Below are 24,374 nucleotides of genomic sequence, written 5' to 3'. Positions count from 1 at the left end.
AAAATCCCCTATACCGGATGTGTTTAAAATCCCCTATACCGGATGTGTTTAAAATCCCCTATACCGGATGTGTTTAAAATCCCCAATACCGGATGTGTTTAAAATCTCCAATACCGGATGTGTTTAAAATCCCCTATTCCTGATCTGTTTAAAATCACCAACACCGGATGTGTTTAAAATCCCCCATACCGGATGTGTTTAAAATCCCCTATTCCGGATCTGTTTAAAATCACCAACACCGGATGTGTTGAAAATCCCCTGCACCGGATATGTTGAAAATCCCGTATTGCGGATATGTTTGAAATCCCCTGCACTGGATGTGTTTAAAATCCCGTATACCGAATATGTTGAAAATCCGCGATAGCGGACATGTTTAAAATCCCCGATACCGGATGTGTTTCAAATCCCCGACACCGGATGTGTTTAAAATCACCTATACCGGATGTGTTTAAAATCCCCTAAACCAAATGTGTTTAAAATCCCCAACACTGGATGTGTTTAAAACCCTGTATCCCGGATGGGTTTAAAATCTACAATACCAGATGTGTTTAAAATCTCCAATACCGGATGTGTTGAAAATCCCCTAAACCGGATGTGTTTAAAATCTGCAATACCGGATGTGTTTAAAATCCCGTACACCGGATGTGTTTAAAATCCTGTTTACCGGATGTGTTTAAAATCCCCTTTCCCGGATGTGTTTAAAATCACCTGCACCGGATATGTTGAAAATCCCGTATTGCGGATATGTTTGAAATCCCCTGCACTGGATGTGTTTAAAATCCCCTTTCCCGGATGTGTTTAAAATCACCTGCACCGGATATGTTGAAAATCCCGTATTGCGGATATGTTTGAAATCCCCTGCACTGGATGTGTTTAAAATCCCGTATACCGAATATGTTGAAAATCCGCGATGGCGGACATGTTTAAAATCTCCGATACCGGATGTGTTTAAAATCCCCTATACCGGATGTGTTTAAAATCCCCTATACCGGATGTGTTTAAAATCCCCAATACCGGATGTGTTTAAAATCTCCAATACCGGATGTGTTTAAAATCCCCTATTCCGGATCTGTTTAAAATCACCAACACCAGATGTGTTTAAAATCCCCCATACCGGATGTGTTTAAAATCCCCTATTCTGGATCTGTTTAAAATCACCAACACCGGATGTGTTGAAAATCCCCTGCACCGAATATGTTGAAAATCCCGTATTGCGGATATGTTTGAAATCCCCGATACCGGATGTGTTTAAAATCCCCTATACCGGATGTGTTGAAAATCCGCGATAGCGGACATGTTTAAAATCCCCGATACCGGATGTGTTTAAAATCCCCTATACCGGATGTGTTTAAAACCCCCTATACCGGATGTGTTTAAAATCCCCAATACCGGATGTGTTTAAAATCTCCAATACCGGATGTGTTTAAAATCCCCTATTCCGGATCTGTTTAAAATCACCAACACCGGATGTGTTTAAAATCCCCCATACCGGATGTGTTTAAAATCCCCTATTCCGGATCTGTTTAAAATCACCAACACCGGATGTGTTTAAAATCCCCCATACCGGATGTGTTTAAAATCCCCGAAACCGGATGTGTTTAGAATCCCCCATACCGGATGTGTTTCGAATCTCCAATATCGGATGTGTTTAAAATCTCCAATACCGGATGTGTTTAAAATCCCCTATACCGGATGTATTTCAAATCGCCTATACCGGATGTGTTTGAAATCCCCCTTAAACAAATGTGTTTGAAATCCCCCTTAAACAAATGTGTTTGAAATCCCCCTTAAACAAATGTGTTTGAAATCCCCCTGAAACAAATGTGTTTGAAATCCCCCTGAAACAAATGTGTTTGAAATCACCCTCAAAACAAATGTGTTTGAAATCCCCCTTCAACAAATGTGTTTGAAATCACCCTTAAGCAAATGTGTTTGTTTAAAATCCCCTATACCGGATGCGTTTAAAATCCCCGATACCGGATGCGTTTAAAATCTCCAATACCGGATATGTTGAAAATCCGCTATAGCGGACATGTTTAAAATCCACTATACCGGATGTGTTTAAAATCCCCGATACCGGATGTGTTTAAAATCCCCGATACCGGATGTGTTTAAAATCCCCTATACCGGATGTGTTTAAAATCCCCAATACCGGATGTGTTTAAAATCCCCAAAACCGGATGTGTTCAAAATCCCCTGTACCTGAAGAGCCTAAAATCCCCTGAACCGGATGTGGTCAAAATCCTCTGTACCGGATGTGTTTAAAATCCCCATTACCGCATGTGTTTAAAATCCCCAACACCAGATGTGTTCAAAATCCGCAGCACCGGATGTGTTCAAAATCCCGAAACCGGATGTGTTCAAACTCCCCCATACCGGATGTGTTTAAAATCCCCGAAACCGGATGTGTTTAAAATCTCCAATACAAGATGTGTTTAAAATCCCCAACACCGGAGGTGTTTAAAATCCCCAACAACGGATGTGTTTAAAATCCCTTCCACCGGATATGTTTCAAATCCCCGACACCGGATGTGTTTAAAATCACCTATACCGGATGTGTTTAAAATCCCCTAAACCAAATGTGTTTAAAATCCCCAACACTGGATGTGTTTAAAATCCCGTATCCCGGATGGGTTTAAAATCTACAATACCAGATGTGTTTAAAATCTCGAATACCGGATGTGTTGAAAATCCCCTGTACCGGATGTGTTTAAAATCTGCAATACCGGATGTGTTTAAAATCACGTACACCGGATGTGTTTAAAATCCTGTTTACCGGATGTGTTTAAAATCCCCTTTCCCGGATGTGTTTAAAATCCCCTGCACTGGATGTGTTTAAAATCCCGTACACCGGATATGTTGAAAATCCCATATTGCGGATATGTTTAAAATCCCCTGCACCGGATGTGTTTAAAATCCCGTATACCGGATATGTTGAAAATCCCGTATTGCGGATATGTTTAAAATCCCCTGCACCGGATGTGTTTAAAATCCCGTATACCGAATATGTTGAAAATAGGCGATAGCGGACATGTTTAAAATCCCCGATACCGGATGTGTTTAAAATCCCCTATACCGGATGTGTTTAAAATCCCCTATACCGGATGTGTTTAAAATCCCCAATACCGGATGTGTTTAAAATCTCCAATACCGGATGTGTTTAAAATCCCGAAAATCCCCTGTACCTGAAGTGCCTAAAATCCCCTGAACCGGATGTGTTCAAAATCCTCTGTACCGGATGTGTTCAAAATCCCCAGCACCGGATGTGTTCAAAATCCCCAGCTCCGGATGTGTTCAAAATCCCCTATACCGGATGTGTTCAAAATCCGCCATACTGGATGTGTTTAGAATCTCCAATACCGGATGCGATGAAAATCTCCAATACCAGATGTGTTTAGAATCTCCAATTACGGATGTGTTTAAAATCTCCAATACCGGATGTGTTTAAAATCCACGATACCGGATGTGTTTACAATCCCCGATACCAGATGCGTTTAAAATCCCCTATACCGGATGTGTTTAAAATCCCCTATACTGGATGTGTTTAAAATCCCCTATACCGGATGTGTTTAAAATCCCCTATAGCGGATGTGTTTAAAATCTCCAATACTGGATGTGTTTAAAATCCCCTATACCGGATGTGTTTTAAATTTCCAATACCGGATGTGTTTAAAATCTCCAATACCGGATGTGTTTAAAATCCCCTATTCCGGATCTGTTTAAAATCACCAACACCGGATGTGTTTAAAATCCCACATACCGGATGTGTTTAAAATCCCCTATTCCGGATCTGTTTAAAATCACCAACACCGGATGTGTTTAAAATCCCCGAAACCGGATGTGCTTTAAATTCACAACACCGGATGCGTTTAAAATCTCCGATACCGGATGTGTTTAAAATCCCCGATACCAGATGCGTTTAAAATCCCCTATACCGGATGTGTTTAAAATCCCCTATACTGGATGTGTTTAAAATCCCCTATACCGGATGTGTTTAAAATCCCCTATAGCGGATGTGTTTAAAATCTCCAATACTGGATGTGTTTAAAATCCCCTATACCGGATGTGTTTAAAATCCACCATAACGGATGTGTTTAGAATCTCCAATACCTGATGTGTTTAAAATTTCCAATACCGGATGTGTTTAAAATCTCCAATACCGGATGTGTTTAAAATCCCCTATTCCGGATCTGTTTAAAATCACCAACACCGGATGTGTTTAAAATCCCCCATACCGGATGTGTTTAAAATCCCCTATTCCGGATCTGTATAAAATCACCAACACCGGATGTGTTTAAAATCCCCCATACCGGATGTGTTTAATATCCCGTATACCGAATATGTTGAAAATCCGCGATAGCGGACATGTTTAAAATCCCAGATACCGGATGTGTTTAAAATCCCCTATACAGGATGTGTTTAAAATCCCCTATACCGGATGTGTTTAAAATCCCAAATACCGGATGTGTTTAAAATCTCCAATACCGGATGTGTTTAAAATCCCCAAAATCCCCTGTACCTGAAGTGCCTAAAATCCTCTGAACCGGATGTGTTCAAAATCCTCTGTACGGGATGTGTTCAAAATCCCCAGCACCGGATGTGTTCAAAATCCCCAGCACCGGATGTGTTCAAAATCCCCTATACCGGATGTGTTCAAAATCCGCCATACTGGATGTGTTTAGAATCTCCAATACCGGATGCGATGAAAATCTCCAATACCAGATGTGTTTAGAATCTCCAATTACGGATGTGTTTAAAATCTCCAATACCAGATGTGTTTAAAATCCCCGATACCGGATGTGTTCACAATCCCCGATACCAGATGCGTTTAAAATCCCCTATCCCGGATGTGTTTAAAATCCCCTATACTGGATGTGTTTAAAATCCCCTATACCGGATGTGTTTAAAATCCCCTATAGCGGATGTGTTTAAAATCTCCAATACTGGATGTGTTTAAATCCCCTATACCGGATGTGTTTAAAATCCCCCATAACGGATGTGTTTAGAATCTCCAATACCTGATGTGTTTAAAATTTCCAATACCGGATGTGTTTAAAATCTCCAATACCGGATGTGTTTAAAATCCCCTATTCCGGATCTGTTTAAAATCACCAACACCGGATGTGTTTAAAATCCCCCATACCGGATGTGTTTAAAATCCCCTATTCCGGATCTGTTTAAAATCACCAACACCGGATGTGTTTAAAATCCCCCATACCGGATGTGTTTAAAATCTCCGAAACCGGATGTGCTTTAAATTCACAACACCGGATGCGTTTAAAATCTCCGATACCGGATGTGTTTAAAATCCCCAATACCGGATGTGTTTAAAATCCCCGATACCAGATGCGTTTAAAATCCCCTATACCGGATGTGTTTAAAATCCCCTATACCGGATGTGTTTAAAATCCCCTATAGCGGATGTGTTTAAAATCTCCAATACTGGATGTGTTTAAAATCCCCTATACCGGATGTGTTTAAAATCCACTGTACCGGATGTGTTTAAAATCTCCAATACCGGGTGTGTTTAAAATCTCCAATACCGGATGTGTTTAAAATCTCCAATAACGGATGTGTTTAAAATCCCCTATTCCGGATGTGTTTAAAATCACCAACACCGGATGTGTTTAAAATCCCCCATACTGGATGTGTTTAAAATCCCCTATTCCGGATCTGTTTAAAATCACCAACACCGGATGTGTTTAAAATCCCCCATACCGGATGTGTTTAAAATCCCCTATACCGGATCTGTTGAAAATCACCAACACCGGATGTGTTTAAAATCCCAGATACCGGATGTGTTTAAAATCCCCTATACAGGATGTGTTTAGAATCCCCTATACCGGATGTGTTTCGAATCTCCAATATCGGATGTGTTTAAAATCTCCAATACCGGATGTGTTTAAAATCCCCTATACCGGATGTATTTCAAATCGCCTATACCGGATGTGTTTGAAATCCCCCTTAAACAAATGTGTTTGAAATCCCCCTGAAACAAATGTGTTTGAAATCCCCCTTAAACAAATGTGTTTGAAATCCCCCTGAAACAAATGTGTTTGAAATCCCCCTGAAACAAATGTGTTTGAAATCACCCTCAAAACAAATGTGTTTGAAATCCCCCTTCAACAAATGTGTTTGAAATCACCCTTAAGCAAATGTGTTTGTTTAAAATCCCCTATACCGGATGCGTTTAAAATCCCCGATACCGGATGCGTTTAAAATCTCCAATACCGGATATGTTGAAAATCCGCTATAGCGGATGTGTTTAAAATCCACTATACTGGATGTGTTTAGAATCTCCAATACCGGATGTGTTTAAAATCTCCAATACCAGATGTGTTTAGAATCTCCAATTACGGATGTGTTTAAAATCCCCAATACCGGATGTGTTTAAAATCCCCAAAACCGGATGTGTTCAAAATCCCCGATACCAGATGCGTTTAAAATCCCCTATCCCGGATGTGTTTAAAATCCCCTATACTGGATGTGTTTAAAATCCCCTATACCGGATGTGTTTAAAATCCCCTATAGCGGATGTGTTTAAAATCTCCAATACTGGATGTGTTTAAACTCCCCTATACCGGATGTGTTTAAAATCCCCCATAACGGATGTGTTTAGAATCTCCAATACCTGATGTGTTTAAAATTTCCAATACCGGATGTGTTTAAAATCTCCAATACCGGATGTGTTTAAAATCCCCTATTCCGGATCTGTTTAAAATCACCAACACCGGATGTGTTTAAAATCACCCATACCGGATGTGTTTAAAATCTCCGAAACCGGATGTGCTTTAAATTCACAACACCGGATGCGTTTAAAATCTCCGATACCGGATGTGTTTAAAATCCCCAATACCGGATGTGTTTAAAATCCCCGATACCAGATGCGTTTAAAATCCCCTATACCGGATGTGTTTAAAATCCCCTATAGCGGATGTGTTTAAAATCTCCAATACTGGATGTGTTTAAAATCCCCTATACCGGATGTGTTTAAAATCCACTGTACCGGATGTGTTTAAAATCCCCCATAACGGATGTGTTTAGAATCTCCAATACCTGATGTGTTTAGAATCTCCAATTACGGATGTGTTTAAAATCTCCAATAACGGATGTGCTTTAAATCCACAACACCGGATGCCTTTAAAATCTCCGATACCGGATGTGTTTAAAATCCCCAATACCGGATGTGTTTAAAATCTCCAATACCGGATGTGTTTAAAATCCCCTATTCCGGATCTGTTTAAAATCCCCTATACTGGATGTGTTTAAAATCCCCTATACCGGATGTGTTTAAAATCCCCAAAAGCGGATGTGTTTAAAATCTCCAATACTGGATGTGTTTAAAATCCCCCATACCGGATGTGTTTAAAATCCCCTATTCCGGATCTGTTTAAAATCACCAACACCGGATGTGTTTAAAATCCCCCATACCGGATGTGTTTAAAATCCCCTATTCCGGATCTGTTTAAAATCACCAACACCGGATGTGTTTAAAATCCCCCATACCGGATGTGTTTAAAATCCCCAATACCGGATGTGTTTAAAATCTCCAATACCGGATGTGTTTAAAATCCCCTATTCCGGATCTGTTTAAAATCACCAACACCGGATGTGTTTAAAATCCCCCATACCGGATGTGTTTAAAATCCCCGAAACCGGATGTGTTTAAAATCACCTATACCGGATGTGTTTAAAATCCCCCAAACCAAATGTGTTTAAAATCCCCAACACTGGATGTGTTTAAAATCCCGTATCCCGGATGGGTTTAAAATCTACAATACCAGATGTGTTTAAAATCTCGAATACCGGATGTGTTGAAAATCCCCTGTACCGGATGTGTTTAAAATCTGCAATACCGGATGTGTTTAAAATCACGTACACCGGATGTGTTTAAAATCCTGTTTACCGGATGTGTTTAAAATCCCCTTTCCCGGATGTGTTTAAAATCCCCTGCACTGGATGTGTTTAAAATCCCGTACACCGGATATGTTGAAAATCCCATATTGCGGATATGTTTAAAATCCCCTGCACCGGATGTGTTTAAAATCCCGTATACCGGATATGTTGAAAATCCCGTATTGCGGATATGTTTAAAATCCCCTGCACCGGATGTGTTTAAAATCCCGTATACCGAATATGTTGAAAATAGGCGATAGCGGACATGTTTAAAATCCCCGATACCGGATGTGTTTAAAATCCCCGAAACCGGATGTGTTTAAAATCCCCTATACCGGATGTGTTTAAAATCCCCAATACCGGATGTGTTTAAAATCTCCAATACCGGATGTGTTTAAAATCCCGAAAATCCCCTGTACCTGAAGTGCCTAAAATCCCCTGAACCGGATGTGTTCAAAATCCTCTGTACCGGATGTGTTCAAAATCCCCAGCACCGGATGTGTTCAAAATCCCCAGCTCCGGATGTGTTCAAAATCCCCTATACCGGATGTGTTCAAAATCCGCCATACTGGATGTGTTTAGAATCTCCAATACCGGATGCGATGAAAATCTCCAATACCAGATGTGTTTAGAATCTCCAATTACGGATGTGTTTAAAATCTCCGATACCGGATGTGTTTAAAATCCCCGATACCAGATGCGTTTAAAATCCCCTATACCGGATGTGTTTAAAATCCCCTATACTGGATGTGTTTAAAATCCCCTATACCGGATGTGTTTAAAATCCCCTATAGCGGATGTGTTTAAAATCTCCAATACTGGATGTGTTTAAAATCCCCTATACCGGATGTGTTTAAAATCCACCATAACGGATGTGTTTAGAATCTCCAATACCTGATGTGTTTAAAATTTCCAATACCGGATGTGTTTAAAATCTCCAATACCGGATGTGTTTAAAATCCCCTATTCCGGATCTGTTTAAAATCACCAACACCGGATGTGTTTAAAATCCCCCATACCGGATGTGTTTAAAATCCCCTATTCCGGATCTGTATAAAATCACCAACACCGGATGTGTTTAAAATCCCCCATACCGGATGTGTTTAATATCCCGTATACCGAATATGTTGAAAATCCGCGATAGCGGACATGTTTAAAATCCCAGATACCGGATGTGTTTAAAATCCCCTATACAGGATGTGTTTAAAATCCCCTATACCGGATGTGTTTAAAATCCCAAATACCGGATGTGTTTAAAATCTCCAATACCGGATGTGTTTAAAATCCCCAAAATCCCCTGTACCTGAAGTGCCTAAAATCCTCTGAACCGGATGTGTTCAAAATCCTCTGTACCGGATGTGTTCAAAATCCCCAGCACCGGATGTGTTCAAAATCCCCAGCACCGGATGTGTTCAAAATCCCCTATACCGGATGTGTTCAAAATCCGCCATACTGGATGTGTTTAGAATCTCCAATACCGGATGTGTTTAAAATCTCCAATACCAGATGTGTTTAGAATCTCCAATTACGGATGTGTTCAAAATCCCCAGCACCGGATGTGTTCAAAATCCCCAGCACCGGATGTGTTCAAAATCCCCTATACCGGATGTGTTCAAAATCCGCCATACTGGATGTGTTTAGAATCTCCAATACCGGATGCGATGAAAATCTCCAATACCAGATGTGTTTAGAATCTCCAATTACGGATGTGTTTAAAATCTCCAATACCGGATGTGTTTAAAATCCCCGATACCGGATGTGTTCACAATCCCCGATACCAGATGCGTTTAAAATCCCCTATCCCGGATGTGTTTAAAATCCCCTATACTGGATGTGTTTAAAATCCCCTATACCGGATGTGTTTAAAATCCCCTATAGCGGATGTGTTTAAAATCTCCAATACTGGATGTGTTTAAATCCCCTATACCGGATGTGTTTAAAATCCCCCATAACGGATGTGTTTAGAATCTCCAATACCTGATGTGTTTAAAATTTCCAATACCGGATGTGTTTAAAATCTCCAATACCGGATGTGTTTAAAATCCCCTATTCCGGATCTGTTTAAAATCACCAACACCGGATGTGTTTAAAATCCCTTCCACCAGATGTGTTTCAAATCCCCGACACCGGATGTGCTTTAAATTCACAACACCGGATGCGTTTAAAATCTCCGATACCGGATGTGTTTAAAATCCCCAATACCGGATGTGTTTAAAATCCCCGATACCAGATGCGTTTAAAATCCCCTATACCGGATGTGTTTAAAATCCCCTATAGCGGATGTGTTTAAAATCTCCAATACTGGATGTGTTTAAAATCCCCTATACCGGATGTGTTTAAAATCCACTGTACCGGATGTGTTTAAAATCCCCCATAACGGATGTGTTTAGAATCTCCAATACCTGATGTGTTTAGAATCTCCAATTACGGATGTGTTTAAAATCTCCAATAACGGATGTGCTTTAAATCCACAACACCGGATGCCTTTAAAATCTCCGATACCGGATGTGTTTAAAATCCCCGATACCGGATGTGTTTAAAATCCCCTATACTGGATGTGTTTAAAATCCCCTATACCGGATGTGTTTAAAATCCCCTATACTGGATGTGTTTAAAATCCCCTATACCGGATGTGTTTAAAATCCCCAAAAGCGGATGTGTTTAAAATCTCCAATACTGGATGTGTTTAAAATCCCCGATACCGGAAGTGTTTAAAATCACCAACACCGGATGTGTTTAAAATCCCCCATACCGGATGTGTTTAAAATCCCCTATTCCGGATCTGTTTAAAATCACCAACACCGGATGTGTTTAAAATCCCCCATACCGGATGTGTTTAAAATCCCCGAAACCGGATGTGTTTAAAATCACCTATACCGGATGTGTTTAAAATCCCCCAAACCAAATGTGTTTAAAATCCCCAACACTGGATGTGTTTAAAATCCCGTATCCCGGATGGGTTTAAAATCTACAATACCAGATGTGTTTAAAATCTCCAATACCGGATGTGTTGAAAATCCCCTTTTCCGGATGTGTTTAAAATCTGCAGTACCGGATGTGTTTAAAATCCCGTACACCGGATGTGTTTAAAATCCTGTTTACCGGATGTGTTTAAAATCCCCTTTCCCGGATGTGTTTAAAATCCCCTGCACCGGATGTGTTTAAAATCCCGTATACCGGATATGTTGAAAATCCCGTATTGCGGATATGTTTAAAATCCCCTGCACCGGATGTGTTTAAAATCCCGTATACCGAATATGTTGAAAATCCGCGATAGCGGACATGTTTAAAATCCCCGATACCGGATGTGTTTAAAATCCCCAATACCGGATGTGTTTAAAATCTCCAATACCGGATGTGTTTAAAATCCCCAAAATCCCCTGTACCTGAAGTGCCTAAAATCCCCTGAACCGGATGTGTTCAAAATCCTCTGTACCGGATGTGTTCAAAATCCCCAGCACCGGATGTGTTCAAAATCCCCAGCACCGGATGTGTTCAAAATCCCCTATACCGGATGTGTTCAAAATCCACCATACCGGATGTGTTTAGAATCTCCAATACCGGATGCGATTAAAATCTCCAATACCAGATGTGTTTAGAATCTCCAATTACGGATGTGTTTAAAATCACCAATACCGGATGTGCTTTAAATCCACAACTCCGGATGCGTTTAAAATCTCCGATACCGGATGTGTTTAAAATCCCGATAGCGGATGCTTAAAATCCCCGATACTGGATGCTTAAAATCCCCTATACCGGATGTGTTTAAAATCCCCTATACCGGATGTGTTTAAAATCCCCTATACCGGATGTGTTTAAAATCCCCTATAGCGGATGTGTTTAAAATCTCCAATACTGGATGTGTTTAAAATCCCCTATACCGGATGTGTTTAAAATCCACTATACCGGATGTGTTTAAAATCCCCCATAATGGATGTGTTTAGAATCTCCAATAAATGAAGTGTTTAAAATTTCCAATACCGGATGTGTTTAAAATCTCCAATACCGGATGTGTTTAAAATCGCCGATACCGGATGTGCTTGATATCCCCCTTAAACAAATGTGTTTGAAATCCCCCATAAACAAATGTGTTTGAAATCACCCTCCAAAAAAATGTGTTTGAAATCCCCCTTCAACAAATGTGTTTGAAATCCCCCTTAAGCAAATGTGTTTGTTTAAAATCCCAAATACCGGATGTGTTTAAAATCTCCAATACCGGATGTGTTTAAAATCCCATATAACGGATGTATTTGAAATCCCCACACCGGATGTGATTAAAATCCCCAACACTGCATGTGTTTAAAATCCCCTACACCGGATGTGTTTGAAATCACCCTTAAACAAATGTGTTTGAAATCCCCCTTAAACAAATGTGTTTGAAATCCCCCTCAAACAAATGTGTTTGAAATCCCCTCAAACAAATGTGTTTGAAATCCCCTTCAAACATACGTGTTTGAAATCCCCCAAAACAAATGTGTTTGAAATCCCTCTTAAGTAAATGTGTTAAAAATCCCCAACACCAGATGTGTTTAAAATCCCCTACACCGGATGTGTTTAAAATCCCCACACCGGATGAGTTTAAAATCCCCCATACCGGATGTGTTAATAATCTCCAATACCGGATGTGTTTAAAATCCCCAAACCGGATGTGTTTAGAATCCCCCATACCGGATGTGTTTCGAATCTCCAATATCGGATGTGTTTAAAATCTACAATACCGGATGTGTTTAAAATCCCCTATACCGAATGTGTTTAAAATCGCCTATACCGGATGTGTTTGAAATCCCCCTTTAACAAATGTGTTTGAAATCCCCCTTAAACAAATGTGTTTGAAATCCCCCTTAAACAAATGTGTTTGAAATACCCCTTAAACAAATGTGTTTGAAATCCCCCTGAAACAAATGTGTTTGAAATCACCCTTAAGCAAATGTGTTTGTTTAAAATCCCCTATACCGGATGCGTTTAAAATCCCCGATACCGGATGCGTTTAAAATCTCCAATACCGGATATGTTGAAAATCCGCTATAGCGGACATGTTTAAAATCCACTATACCGGATGTGTTTAAAATGCCCGATACCGGATGTGTTTAAAATCCCCGATACCGGATGTGTTTAAAATCCCCTATACCGGATGTGTTTAAAATCCCCAATACCGGATGTGTTTAAAATCCCCAAAACCGGATGTGTTCAAAATCCCCTGTACCTGATGTGCCTAAAATCCCCTGAACCGGATGTGGTCAAAATCCTCTGTACCGGATGTGTTTAAAATCCCCATTACCGCATGTGTTTAAAATCCCCGAAACCGGATGTGTTTAAAATCTCCAATACCAGATGTGTTTAAAATCCCCAACACCGGAGGTGTTTAAAATCCCCTATTCCGGATGTGTTTAAAATCCCTTCCACCAGATGTGTTTCAAATCCCCGACACCGGATGTGTTTAAAATCACCAATACCGGATTTGTTTAAAATCCCCTAAACCAAATGTGTTTAAAATCCCCAACACTGGATGTGTTTAAAATCCCGTATCCCGGATGGGTTTAAAATCTACAATACCAGATGTGTTTAAAATCTCCAATACCGGATGTGTTTAAAATCACGTACACCGGATGTGTTTAAAATCCTGTTTACCGGATGTGTTTAAAATCCCCTTTCCCGGATGTGTTTAAAATCCCCTGCACCGGATGTGTTTAAAATCCCGTATACCGAATATGTTGAAAATCCGCGATAGCGGACATGTTTAAAATCCCCGATACCGGATGTGTTTAAAATCCCCGATACCAGATGCGTTTAAAATCCCCTATACCGGATGTGTTTAAAATCCCCTATACTGGATGTGTTTAAAATCCCCTATACCGGATGTGTTTAAAATCCCCAAAAGCGGATGTGTTTAAAATCTCCAATACTGGATGTGTTTAAAATCCCCGATACCGGAAGTGTTTAAAATCACCAACACCGGATGTGTTTAAAATCCCCCATACCGGATGTGTTTAAAATCCCCTATTCCGGATCTGTTTAAAATCACCAACACCGGATGTGTTTAAAATCCCCCATACCGGATGTGTTTAAAATCCCCGAAACCGGATGTGTTTAAAATCACCTATACCGGATGTGTTTAAAATCCCCCAAACCAAATGTGTTTAAAATCCCCAACACTGGATGTGTTTAAAATCCCGTATCCCGGATGGGTTTAAAATCTACAATACCAGATGTGTTTAAAATCTCCAATACCGGATGTGTTGAAAATCCCCTTTTCCGGATGTGTTTAAAATCTGCAGTACCGGATGTGTTTAAAATCCCGTACACGGATGTGTTTAAAATCCTGTTTACCGGATGTGTTTAAAATCCCCTTTCCCGGATGTGTTTAAAATCCCCTGCACCGGATGTGTTTAAAATCCCGTATACCGGATATGTTGAAAATCCCGTATTGCGGATATGTTTAAAATCCCCTGCACCGGATGTGTTTAAAATCCCGTATACCGAATATGTTGAAAATCCGCGATAGCGGACATGTTTAAAATCCCCGATACCGGATGTGTTTAAAATCCCCAATACCGGATGTGTTTAAAATCTCCAATACCGGATGTGTTTAAAATCCCCAAAATCCCCTGTACCTGAAGTGCCTAAAATCCCCTGAACCGGATGTGTTCAAAATCCTCTGTACCGGATGTGTTCAAAATCCCCAGCACCGGATGTGTTCAAAATTCCCAGCACCGGATGTGTTCAAAATCCCCTATACCGGATGTGTTCAAAATCCACCATACCGGATGCGTTTAAAATCTCCGATACCGGATGTGTTTAAAATCCCCGATACCAGATGCGTTTAAAATCCCCTATACCGGATGTGTTTAAAATCCCCTATACTGGATGTGTTTAAAATCCCCTATACCGGATGTGTTTAAAATCCCCTATAGCGGATGTGTTTAAAATCTCCAATACTGGATGTGTTTAAAATCCCCTATACCGGATGTGTTTAAAATCCACCATAACGGATGTGTTTAGAATCTCCAATACCTGATGTGTTTAAAATTTCCAATACCGGATGTGTTTAAAATCTCCAATACCGGATGTGTTTAAAATCCCCTATTCCGGATCTGTTTAAAATCACCAACACCGGATGTGTTTAAAATCCCCCATACCGGATGTGTTTAAAATCCCCTATTCCGGATCTGTATAAAATCACCAACACCGGATGTGTTTAAAATCCCCCATACCGGATGTGTTTAATATCCCGTATACCGAATATGTTGAAAATCCGCGATAGCGGACATGTTTAAAATCCCAGATACCGGATGTGTTTAAAATCCCCTATACAGGATGTGTTTAAAATCCCCTATACCGGATGTGTTTAAAATCCCAAATACCGGATGTGTTTAAAATCTCCAATACCGGATGTGTTTAAAATCCCCAAAATCCCCTGTACCTGAAGTGCCTAAAATCCTCTGAACCGGATGTGTTCAAAATCCTCTGTACCGGATGTGTTCAAAATCCCCAGCACCGGATGTGTTCAAAATCCCCAGCACCGGATGTGTTCAAAATCCCCTATACCGGATGTGTTCAAAATCCGCAATACTGGATGTGTTTAGAATCTCCAATACCGGATGCGATGAAAATCTCCAATACCAGATGTGTTTAGAATCTCCAATTACGGATGTGTTCAAAATCCCCAGCACCGGATGTGTTCAAAATCCCCAGCACCGGATGTGTTCAAAATCCCCTATACCGGATGTGTTCAAAATCCGCCATACTGGATGTGTTTAGAATCTCCAATACCGGATGCGATGAAAATCTCCAATACCAGATGTGTTTAGAATCTCCAATTACGGATGTGTTTAAAATCTCCAATACCGGATGTGTTTAAAATCCCCGATACCGGATGTGTTCACAATCCCCGATACCAGATGCGTTTAAAATCCCCTATCCCGGATGTGTTTAAAATCCCCTATACTGGATGTGTTTAAAATCCCCTATACCGGATGTGTTTAAAATCCCCTATAGCGGATGTGTTTAAAATCTCCAATACTGGATGTGTTTAAATCCCCTATACCGGATGTGTTTAAAATCCCCCATAACGGATGTGTTTAGAATCTCCAATACCTGATGTGTTTAAAATTTCCAATACCGGATGTGTTTAAAATCTCCAATACCGGATGTGTTTAAAATCCCCTATTCCGGATCTGTTTAAAATCACCAACACCGGATGTGTTTAAAATCCCCCATACCGGATGTGTTTAAAATCTCCGAAACCGGATGTGCTTTAAATTCACAACACCGGATGCGTTTAAAATCTCCGATACCGGATGTGTTTAAAATCCCCAATACCGGATGTGTTTAAAATCCCCGATACCAGATGCGTTTAAAATCCCCTATACCGGATGTGTTTAAAATCCCCTATAGCGGATGTGTTTAAAATCTCCAATACTGGATGTGTTTAAAATCCCCTATACCGGATGTGTTTAAAATCCACTGTACCGGATGTGTTTAAAATCCCCCATAACGGATGTGTTTAGAATCTCCAATACCTGATGTGTTTAGAATCTCCAATTACGGATGTGTTTAAAATCTCCAATAACGGATGTGCTTTAAATCCACAACACCGGATGCCTTTAAAATCTCCGATACCGGATGTGTTTAAAATCCCCGATACCGGATGTGTTTAAAATCCCCGATACCAGAAGCGTTTAAAATCCCCTATACCGGATGTGTTTAAAATCCCCTATACTGGATGTGTTTAAAATCCCCTATACCGGATGTGTTTAAAATCCCCAAAAGCGGATGTGTTTAAAATCTACAATACTGGATGTGTTTAAAATCCCCGATACCGGAAGTGTTTAAAATCACCAACACCGGATGTGTTTAAAATCCCCCATACCGGATGTGTTTAAAATCCCCTATTCCGGATCTGTTTAAAATCACCAACACCGGATGTGTTTAAAATCCCCCATACCGGATGTGTTTAAAATCCCCGAAACCGGATGTGTTTAAAATCACCTATACCGGATGTGTTTAAAATCCCCCAAACCAAATGTGTTTAAAATCCCCAACACTGGATGTGTTTAAAATCCCGTATCCCGGATGGGTTTAAAATCTACAATACCAGATGTGTTTAAAATCTCCAATACCGGATGTGTTGAAAATCCCCTTTTCCGGATGTGTTTAAAATCTGCAGTACCGGATGTGTTTAAAATCCCGTACACCGGATGTGTTTAAAATCCTGTTTACCGGATGTGTTTAAAATCCCCTTTCCCGGATGTGTTTAAAATCCCCTGCACCGGATGTGTTTAAAATCCCGTATACCGGATATGTTGAAAATCCCGTATTGCGGATATGTTTAAAATCCCCTGCACCGGATGTGTTTAAAATCCCGTATACCGAATATGTTGAAAATCCGCGATAGCGGACATGTTTAAAATCCCCGATACCGGATGTGTTTAAAATCCCCAATACCGGATGTGTTTAAAATCTCCAATACCGGATGTGTTTAAAATCCCCAAAATCCCCTGTACCTGAAGTGCCTAAAATCCCCTGAACCGGATGTGTTCAAAATCCTCTGTACCGGATGTGTTCAAAATCCCCAGCACCGGATGTGTTCAAAATCCCCAGCACCGGATGTGTTCAAAATCCCCTATACCGGATGTGTTCAAAATCCACCATACCGGATGTGTTTAGAATCTCCAATACCGGATGCGATTAAAATCTCCAATACCAGATGTGTTTAGAATCTCCAATTACGGATGTGTTTAAAATCACCAATACCGGATGTGCTTTAAATCCACAACTCCGGATGCGTTTAAAATCTCCGATACCGGATGTGTTTAAAATCCCCGATAGCGGATGCGTTTAAAATCCCCGATACTGGATGCGTTTAAAATCCCCTATACCGGATGTGTTTAAAATCCCCTATACCGGATGTGTTTAAAATCCCCTATACCGGATGTGTTTAAAATCCCCTATAGCGGATGTGTTTAAAATCTCCAATACTGGATGTGTTTAAAATCCCCTATACCGGATGTGTTTAAAATCCACTATACCGGATGTGTTTAAAATCCCCCATAATGGATGTGTTTAGAATCTCCAATAAATGAAGTGTTTAAAATTTCCAATACCGGATGTGTTTAAAATCTCCAATACCGGATGTGTTTAAAATCGCCGATACCGGATGTGCTTGATATCCCCCTTAAACAAATGTGTTTGAAATCCCCCATAAACAAATGTGTTTGAAATCACCCTCCAAAAAAATGTGTTTGAAATCCCCCTTCAACAAATGTGTTTGAAATCCCCCTTAAGCAAATGTGTTTGTTTAAAATCCCCAATACCGGATGTGTTTAAAATCTCCAATACCAGATATGTTTAAAATCCCATATAACGGATGTATTTGAAATCCCCCACACCGGATGTGATTAAAATCCCCAACACTGCATGTGTTTAAAATCCCCTACACCGGATGTGTTTGAAATCACCCTTAAACAAATGTGTTTGAAATCCCCCTTAAACAAATGTGTTTGAAATCCCCCTCAAACAAATGTGTTTGAAATCCCCCTCAAACAAATGTGTTTGAAATCCCCTTCAAACATACGTGTTTGAAATCCCCCGAAAACAAATGTGTTTGAAATCCCTCTTAAGTAAATGTGTTAAAAATCCCCAACACCAGATGTGTTTAAAATCCCCTACACCGGATGTGTTTAAAATCCCCCACACCGGATGAGTTTAAAATCCCCCATACCGGATGTGTTAATAATCTCCAATACCGGATGTGTTTAAAATCCCCAAACCGGATGTGTTTAGAATCCCCCATACCGGATGTGTTTCGAATCTCCAATATCGGATGTGTTTAAAATCTACAATACCGGATGTGTTTAAAATCCCCTATACCGAATGTGTTTAAAATCGCCTATACCGGATGTGTTTGAAATCCCCCTTTAACAAATGTGTTTGAAATCCCCCTTAAACAAATGTGTTTGAAATCCCCCTTAAACAAATGTGTTTGAAATCCCCCTTAAACAAATGTGTTTGAAATCCCCCTGAAACAAATGTGTTTGAAATCACCCTTAAGCAAATGTGTTTGTTTAAAATCCCCTTTACCGGATGCGTTTAAAATCCCCGATACTGGATGCGTTTAAAATCTCCAATACCGGATATGTTGAAAATCCGCTATAGCGGACGTGTTTCAAATCCACTATACCGGATGTGTTTAAAATGCCCGATACCGGATGTGTTTAAAATCCCCGATACCGGATGTGTTTAAAATCCCCTATACCGGATGTGTTTAAAATCCCCAATACCGGATGTGTTTAAAATCCCCAAAACCGGATGTGTTCAAAATCCCCTGTACCTGATGTGCCTAAAATCCCCTGAACCGGATGTGGTCAAAATCCTCTGTACCGGATGTGTTTAAAATCCCCATTACCGCATGTGTTTAAAATCCCCGAAACCGGATGTGTTTAAAATCTCCAATACCAGATGTGTTTAAAATCCCCAACACCGGAGGTGTTTAAAATCCCCTATTCCGGATGTGTTTAAAATCCCTTCCACCAGATGTGTTTCAAATCCCCGACACCGGATGTGTTTAAAATCACCAATACCGGATGTGTTTAAAATCCCCTAAACCAAATGTGTTTAAAATCCCCAACACTGGATGTGTTTAAAATCCCGTATCCCGGATGGGTTTAAAATCTACAATACCAGATGTGTTTAAAATCTCCAATACCGGATGTGTTTAAAATCACGTACACCGGATGTGTTTAAAATCCTGTTTACCGGATGTGTTTAAAATCCCCTTTCCCGGATGTGTTTAAAATCCCCTGCACCGGATGTGTTTAAAATCCCGTATACCGAATATGTTGAAAATCCGCGATAGCGGACATGTTTAAAATCCCCGATACCGGATGTGTTTAAAAACCCCTATACCGCATGTGTTTAAAATCCACTATACCGGATGTGTTTAAAATCCCCAATACCGGATGTGTTTAAAATCTCCAATACCGGATGTGTTTAAAATCCCCAAAATCCCCTGTACCTGAAGTGCCTAAAATCCCCTGAACCGGATGTGTTCAAAATCCTCTGTACCGGATGTGTTCAAAATCCCCAGCACCGGATGTGTTCAAAATCCCCATCACCGGATGTGTTCAAAATCCCCTATACCGGATGTGTTCAAAATCCGCCATACCGGATGTGTTTAGAATCTCCAATACCGGATGTGTTTAGAATCTCCAATTACGGATGTGTTTAAAATCTCCAATACCGGATGTGCTTTAAATCCACAACACCGGATGCGTTTAAAATCTCCGATACCGGATGTGTTTAAAATCCCCGATCCCGGATGTGTTTAAAATCCCCGATACCGGATGCGTTTAAAATCCCCTCTACCGGATGTGTTTAAAATCCCCTATACCGGATGTGTTTAAAATCCCCTATACCGGATGTGTTTAAAATCCCCTATAGCGGATGTGTTTAAAATCTCCAATACTGGATGTGTTTAAAATCCCGTATACTGGATGTGTTTAAAATCCACTATACCGGATGTGTTTAAAATCCCCCAGAACGGATGTGTTTAGAATCTCCAATACCTGATGTGTTTAAAATTTCCAATACCGGATGTGTTTAAAATCTCCAATACCGGATGTGTTTAAAATCCCCTATTCCGGATCTGTTTAAAATCACCAACACCGGATGTGTTTAAAATCCCCCATACCGGATGTGTTTAAAATCCCCTATTCCGGATCTGTTTAAAATCACCAACACCGGATGTGTTTAAAATCCCCCATTCCGGATGTGTTTCAAATCCCCGAAACCGGATGTGTTTAAAATCTCCAATACCAGATGTGTTTAAAATCCCCAACACCGGAGGTGTTTAAAATCCCCAATACCGGATGTGTTTCAAATCCCCGACTCCGGATGTGTTTAAAATCACCTATACCGGATGTGTTTAAAATCCCCTAAACCAAATGTGTTTAAAATCCCCAACACTGGATGTGTTTAAAACCCTGTATCCCGGATGGGTTTAAAATCTACAATACCAGATGTGTTTAAAATCTCCAATACCGGATGTGTTGAAAATCCCCTATACCGGATGTGTTTAAAATCTGCAATACCGGGTGTGTTTAAAATCCCGTTCACCGGATGTGTTTAAAATCCTGTTTACCGGATGTGTTTAAAATCCCCTTTCCCGGATGGGTTTAAAATCACCTGCACCGGATATGTTGAAAATCCCGTTTTGCGGATATGTTTGAAATCCCCTGCACTGGATGTGTTTAAAATCCCCTTTCCCGGATGTGTTTAAAATCACCTGCACCGGATATGTTGAAAATCCCGTGTTGCGGATATGTTTGAAATCCCCTGCACTGGATGTGTTTAAAATCCCGTATACCGAATATGTTGAAAATCCGCGATAGCGGACATGTTTAAAATCTCCGATACCGGATGTGTTTAAAATCCCCTATACCGGATGTGTTTAAAATCCCCTATACCGGATGTGTTTAAAATCCCCTATACCGGATGTGTTTAAAATCCCCAATACCGGATGTGTTTAAAATCTCCAATACCGGATGTGTTTAAAATCCCCTATTCCTGATCTGTTTAAAATCACCAACACCGGATGTGTTTAAAATCCCCCATACCGGATGTGTTTAAAATCCCCTATTCCGGATCTGTTTAAAATCACCAACACCGGATGTGTTGAAAATCCCCTGCACCGGATATGTTGAAAATCCCGTATTGCGGATATGTTTGAAATCCCCTGCACTGGATGTGTTTAAAATCCCGTATACCGAATATGTTGAAAATCCGCGATAGCGGACATGTTTAAAATCCCCGATACCGGATGTGTTTCAAATCCCCGACACCGGATGTGTTTAAAATCACCTATACCGGATGTGTTTAAAATCCCCTAAACCAAATGTGTTTAAAATCCCCAACACTGGATGTGTTTAAAACCCTGTATCCCGGATGGGTTTAAAATCTACAATACCAGATGTGTTTAAAATCTCCAATACCGGATGTGTTGAAAATCCCCTAAACCGGATGTGTTTAAAATCTGCAATACCGGATGTGTTTAAAATCCCGACACGGATGTGTTTAAAATCCTGTTTACCGGATGTGTTTAAAATCCCCTTTCCGGATGTGTTTAAAATCACCTGCACCGGATATGTTGAAAATCCCGTATTGCGGATATGTTTGAAATCCCCTGCACTGGATGTGTTTAAAATCCCCTTTCCCGGATGTGTTTAAAATCACCTGCACCGGATATGTTGAAAATCCCGTATTGCGGATATGTTTGAAATCCCCTGCACTGGATGTGTTTAAAATCCCGTATACCGAATATGTTGAAAATCCGCGATGGCGGACATGTTTAAAATCTCCGATACCGGATGTGTTTAAAATCCCCTATACCGGATGTGTTTAAAATCCCCTATACCGGATGTGTTTAAAATCCCCAATACCGGATGTGTTTAAAATCTCCAATACCGGATGTGTTTAAAATCCCCTATTCCGGATCTGTTTAAAATCACCAACACCAGATGTGTTTAAAATCCCCCATACCGGATGTGTTTAAAATCCCCTATTCTGGATCTGTTTAAAATCACCAACACCGGATGTGTTGAAAATCCCCTGCACCGAATATGTTGAAAATCCCGTATTGCGGATATGTTTGAAATCCCCGATACCGGATGTGTTGAAAATCCCCTGCACCGAATATGTTGAAAATCCCGTATTGCGGATATGTTTGAAATCCCCGATACCGGATGTGTTTAAAATCCCCTATACCGGATGTGTTTAAAACCCCCTATACCGGATGTGTTTAAAATCCCCAATACCGGATGTGTTTAAAATCTCCAATACCGGATGTGTTTAAAATCCCCTATTCCGGATCTGTTTAAAATCACCAACACCGGATGTGTTTAAAATCCCCCATACCGGATGTGTTTAAAATCCCCTATTCCGGATCTGTTTAAAATCACCAACACCGGATGTGTTTAAAATCCCCCATACCGGATGTGTTTAAAATCCCCGAAACCGGATGTGTTTAGAATCCCCCATACCGGATGTGTTTCGAATCTCCAATATCGGATGTGTTTAAAATCTCCAATACCGGATGTGTTTAAAATCCCCTATACCGGATGTATTTCAAATCGCCTATACCGGATGTGTTTGAAATCCCCCTTAAACAAATGTGTTTGAAATCCCCCTTAAACAAATGTGTTTGAAATCCCCCTTAAACAAATGTGTTTGAAATCCCCCTGAAACAAATGTGTTTGAAATCCCCCTGAAACAAATGTGTTTGAAATCACCCTCAAAACAAATGTGTTTGAAATCCCCCTTCAACAAATGTGTTTGAAATCACCCTTAAGCAAATGTGTTTGTTTAAAATCCCCTATACCGGATGCGTTTAAAATCCCCGATACCGGATGCGTTTAAAATCTCCAATACCGGATATGTTGAAAATCCGCTATAGCGGACATGTTTAAAATCCACTATACCGGATGTGTTTAAAATCCCCGATACCGGATGTGTTTAAAATCCCCGATACCGGATGTGTTTAAAATCCCCTATACCGGATGTGTTTAAAATCCCCAATACCGGATGTGTTTAAAATCCCCAAAACCGGATGTGTTCAAAATCCCCTGTACCTGAAGAGCCTAAAATCCCCTGAACCGGATGTGGTCAAAATCCTCTGTACCGGATGTGTTTAAAATCCCCATTACCGCATGTGTTTAAAATCCCCAACACCAGATGTGTTCAAAATCCGCAGCACCGGATGTGTTCAAAATCCCCGAAACCGGATGTGTTCAAACTCCCCCATACCGGATGTGTTTAAAATCCCCGAAACCGGATGTGTTTAAAATCTCCAATACAAGATGTGTTTAAAATCCCCAACACCGGAGGTGTTTAAAATCCCCAACAACGGATGTGTTTAAAATCCCTTCCACCGGATATGTTTCAAATCCCCGACACCGGATGTGTTTAAAATCACCTATACCGGATGTGTTTAAAATCCCCTAAACCAAATGTGTTTAAAATCCCCAACACTGGATGTGTTTAAAATCCCGTATCCCGGATGGGTTTAAAATCTACAATACCAGATGTGTTTAAAATCTCGAATACCGGATGTGTTGAAAATCCCCTGTACCGGATGTGTTTAAAATCTGCAATACCGGATGTGTTTAAAATCACGTACACCGGATGTGTTTAAAATCCTGTTTACCGGATGTGTTTAAAATCCCCTTTCCCGGATGTGTTTAAAATCCCCTGCACTGGATGTGTTTAAAATCCCGTACACCGGATATGTTGAAAATCCCATATTGCGGATATGTTTAAAATCCCCTGCACCGGATGTGTTTAAAATCCCGTATACCGGATATGTTGAAAATCCCGTATTGCGGATATGTTTAAAATCCCCTGCACCGGATGTGTTTAAAATCCCGTATACCGAATATGTTGAAAATAGGCGATAGCGGACATGTTTAAAATCCCCGATACCGGAT

The sequence above is a fragment of the Eptatretus burgeri genome, chromosome 4 (genome assembly GCF_056783735.1).
Source record: "Eptatretus burgeri isolate ZD-2024b chromosome 4, Ebu_testis_v1, whole genome shotgun sequence".
In the NCBI taxonomy this organism is placed as follows: domain Eukaryota; kingdom Metazoa; phylum Chordata; class Myxini; order Myxiniformes; family Myxinidae; genus Eptatretus; species Eptatretus burgeri.
This window is presented reverse-complemented; position numbering follows the sequence as displayed.